The 4439-nt window shown below is 38.1% G+C and overlaps 1 pseudogene; it reads left to right on the forward strand.

Annotated features, from left to right (window-relative positions):
• On the forward strand, positions 1 to 2549 carry LOC141369106 (THAP domain-containing protein 6-like; annotated as a pseudogene).
• Positions 2550 to 4439: the final 1890 nt, after the last annotated feature.

The following is a 4439-nucleotide window of genomic DNA, read 5'->3' on the forward strand; positions in this document are numbered from 1 at the left end:
ATGCCAAACTCTTGTGCCGCCTATGGCTGCTGTAACCGCCGTTGTCTCGAAACAATAACCCGAGGGATCACCTTTCACCTGTCAGATATTACAATATTATGAATTATTTTTAGAATAATCATTAGTTACTTAGAGGAAGTATGTACAATACAGGTCCTGTTACACATGAGCAGCTGGGTTCCTATGACATAATAATATTGCTAGATTGTTGTTAACACAAGGCTTAAAATATATGTTTGTTTAAATAATCACTGAATGTTTGAATATTGTTTTTAGTGTGGTTATCTTATATACTTGCATACAATTACCCCCAAAATATGATAATCTGTGTACTTGTGTCCTTTCCCTCAAATGGAAAGATGGATTTAAAATGTTGACAATAATTATGGGTACATTTCTCACTTTTTTAAAGAGCCAGTAGGAAGCCAATTTTAAGCGTACTATCACTGTTTATAAGTCCCGGACAACAGGTTTAAATGCATGCAAGGTCAAAAACACTGTAATTTTCCAAAATATAAATTTAAAATTACTCCATTTCTTAGAGATCCCCAAACGATTCGTGTGAAGCCGTTCGACGACTCCCCACCTTTAGTAGCCTACTCTGCTCTGATTGGTCAACTGACAGAGTCTTCGCACAGATCACAGATCAGTGGCACAGACCAACAATAGTGCAACATCTATTGACCTAGTGCTAACATGATTTACTGAGAAGACATTATCGACATCAATACACAACATTCATAATTATTCCAAGCAATTAAAACGACGATAAAAACTAACAATTTTACACTCATTTAAACATTTATGTAAACTAACCAGGTCATAGCACAACCGTAAGTGAGCATGCGTTAACTGCTTGCTAACGTGACTCTCTGACAGTATATTAAGAGTTTAAACATTGATATCATTTATCATTAATCCAAGCAATAAAAACGACGATAGACATTTTAAACTCATTTAAGCAAGTATGTAGCTATAATCATACTTACAGTTTATGGTTAGGAGATGCATGTTTTTCCAAATAAAGTGGGTACTTAACCATCTTTCATTGCCAAACGTCTAAATCCCTCTGTTAAAAATTAATTTTAACCACAGATTCTTCACAGCCAGACACGTTTAGTATCACCCTCCTTGAAAAAGTCTCCTTTGGTAGTGAAAACAACACAAACTGAAAACACAGCGTGAGCTGATGTTTACACACTAACTAGCTGTGGGCAGGTCATAGTTTTAGTTTCTCCCGCAGGCAAGGCTGTAGGCGGAGATTAGTATCTCGTGTGACGTGGAAGTGTTCGTGTGACGTGGAAAAAGTCAGGCATGAGATCCAATCCAAATAACGACTCGTTTCAGCGATTCAAAGTCAACTCCCTACTTTAGAAGTCAATAACTTTATTAATCGTGCACTTTTTGGTTCAACTACTTTGCACATTTTTTACATTGATGGACAGCTACATGACACACTGCAATACAGGTCAGTTTCGATTTTGGATCTGTGTGGCTCTTTAAAGTTTCCTTAAACTGCAGAGAGGAGGAAAAAGTTGGAAGTTGCCCCAAGAAGGGACAGTTTTGCTGCCACTGACCGGACACTGATCTGCAGTGATCACTTTAAAACAGAGGACTTTGACAGGACCGGGCACACTGTGCAGATAAAAGATGGTGTTGTGCCATCCAATTTCAGCTTTCCAGCACATCTTCAAAGGGTATGTGTATTTGTATTATTGACCAACAATAATTTAAGATGTATAAGGTTGATATATCAACATAGATATGTGATTAAAGGAGAAATCATCTGCTTATAGGACGGGCAGCTAGCGAATCATTAGGAATGATTTGACGAATGTGATCATTAATTTTTTGGGCCTGAAATTGCTGATTCCACCATTAAATGTGATTAGTTTTTTGTTTCTGCAAGTTGTATAATTAGTTGTCTATTACACCACATTTTAGACGCTCAAAACTACTTTATTTAAGTCAGTAGCAATGAAAAAAAGATCTATAATGGTGTTAGTAGTCTAAGAATTGTAGAACACCTAAAAATGTATTCAGGCTCACAGAATTGAAAAGTGAAGGTTGAATTGTTAAAAAAGTTATTAATTTCCGTAACACTATTTGTTTATTTTGCCAATACAACAGGGAACCACTGCAGAGAGAAGAGTGAGGAGGTTGAGGCACAAGTGGCAGTGCAAGCTACAGGCCACTGACCATTTATATGCATTGCCTGCTTCCTCTAAGGCTATAAAGGCCAAACTTTAACTAGCCTCAGTGAGACTGATAAAACTGCAGCGGGATAAGAGTAATGCCTTGAGAAGAGAATAGAGGGCCAAGAACAACATGCAGGATCTTCTGGAGGAACTGAAGGAGAAAAATCTCATCAATGAAGAGCTGAAAGACAGACTTGAATGCTACTCGGGTAAAGTAAAATTATTCTATTGAATATTTTGTGTATTATATGTTCTTTGTTGACTTCCTAGTTAATTTTAATAGGAGACCTACTGAATCATTTCTGCTAATTGAATTTAAGATCTTTCAGTTCATCTCCTGTCGAGGCAAGGTGTAGAGTACACACAAGGCCCAGAGAGATTTTGCCCTTACGCTCCATTTGCCTAGTACAAAAGCATATCACTATTTGAGAAATACTCTACATATTCACCTGCCACATCTCAGTTCATTGCAAAGCTATTCTACATGACGTTTACACTGTTTTTACACTGAATTACATTAAGCACTACAGGCAATATTATCATGAATGGTTAAATCACAGGCTGCCAATGACGATTAAAGGTGTCAAATATGTTTTTTAAAGGGGCAAGTAGGGGAAAGATCGGGCGAAAGTTATCCAAAGTAAAATCAGTGTTTACATAGTCATATTAAAGATATTTTTAGTATGTTCAGTGTCCACCATAGGGACGCTTGAGTAAGTGGTTTAAATGGCTACATGGTTAAATGTCTACTTTTGAATTAAACAAGGTGGCTGAGCTCTCTTGACACCAGACCTGGTCTTAATAAAATGATGTTGGACATGCTGGAAAGACAGCGTCAGGAAGATGAGGACAAATATGAATGTGTCACTCTGATGCTGGATGCCATGTCCATAAAAAATCACATCCAACATGATCCAGACACAAACAATGTTTGGATATGTGGACATGGGGGATCAATTGAAGTAGACTGACATAGCTTCCGAGGCCCTTGTGTTTATGGTGGTTGGGCTTCAAGGTTATTGGAAAGCTCGAATTGCATATTATTTGACTAAGTCCCTCACACCAGAATCACAGAAAGTGTTAGTAGAACATGCATTAGAAGAGCTCCATCATCGTCAGATAAGGGTGGTGTGCATGACAATGGATGGCAATGCATCAAATGTCAGTATGTGCACCAAACTTGGGTGTGATCTAAAAGCAGACCCCTGTGAGCCCTTGAAGACCCGTTTCCAACATCCAGTAACCCGTGAAAATGTTTTTGTTATGATGGACGCTTGCCACATGCTGACTTATGCTAACTTTTTGATGTAAACTGCCATTCATACCACGACAGAGTGAAAAAAGAAAAGAAGTGGACCCATATTGCCAAAGCCATCGACATGCCTGGTATGTGCTAACATGCTAACTCTACCACTCTATTGAATGGCATAACGTGCTAATGTTTTCTGGTATGTGCTTACATTCTTCACACCGCAAGCGTGAGCACGCTCAATTAAAGTGTGACAGTGCATTGTTTATGCTTTCAATGGTCGTGGATTCACGCAAAAAAGTGTAATTTTACCATAACACATAAACGTGACTCCAAGTGTGTTTCAAACAGTCATGACTTTCAGCAATTTGAAAGAAAATATGAAATATTTGAAATATTTAAAAACACCAGAAGACTGTGCTGTCATTCACTCTCTGCCCAGCAAATGAGTCCTCATATATCTTAAAGGTCACGTTCTTCCTGATGCCATTTTTTAAACCCTATTGTGTAATGTTGCTATAATAGCATAAATAATAGCTGTAAAATGATAAAGCTCAAAGTGCACTGCCAGGCGATATATTTTCTTCAATAGAATTCCTCTTTCAAAGCCTACAACAAACGGCCGGTTTGGACTACAGCCCTCTATTTCCTGCTTTAATGATGTCAGTAAAACAGTTTGTTGACTAAACTCCGCCCATATGAATACGTCAGTCACCAGCTTTGGCTCAAATGGCTCTGCTAAGCTAAGCTGCTATCGAATCACAACACACTAAACAAACTACACACTCGAACAACTCGATACGTATTTCTGAAGGAGGGACTTCACATAACAAGGAAGACATCAGCCTGTTTTGAGGACAGTGAAAACAGCACTATACAGATAAGTCAATTGTGTGAAAAATACCGCATTTTTTTACACGTATAACCATGAACACATGTTATATTGCCCACTGTAAACACAATCAAAGCTTCAAAATCACAGACAGAATGGG

The sequence above is a fragment of the Misgurnus anguillicaudatus genome, chromosome 12 (genome assembly GCF_027580225.2).
Source record: "Misgurnus anguillicaudatus chromosome 12, ASM2758022v2, whole genome shotgun sequence".
In the NCBI taxonomy this organism is placed as follows: Eukaryota; Metazoa; Chordata; class Actinopteri; order Cypriniformes; family Cobitidae; genus Misgurnus; species Misgurnus anguillicaudatus.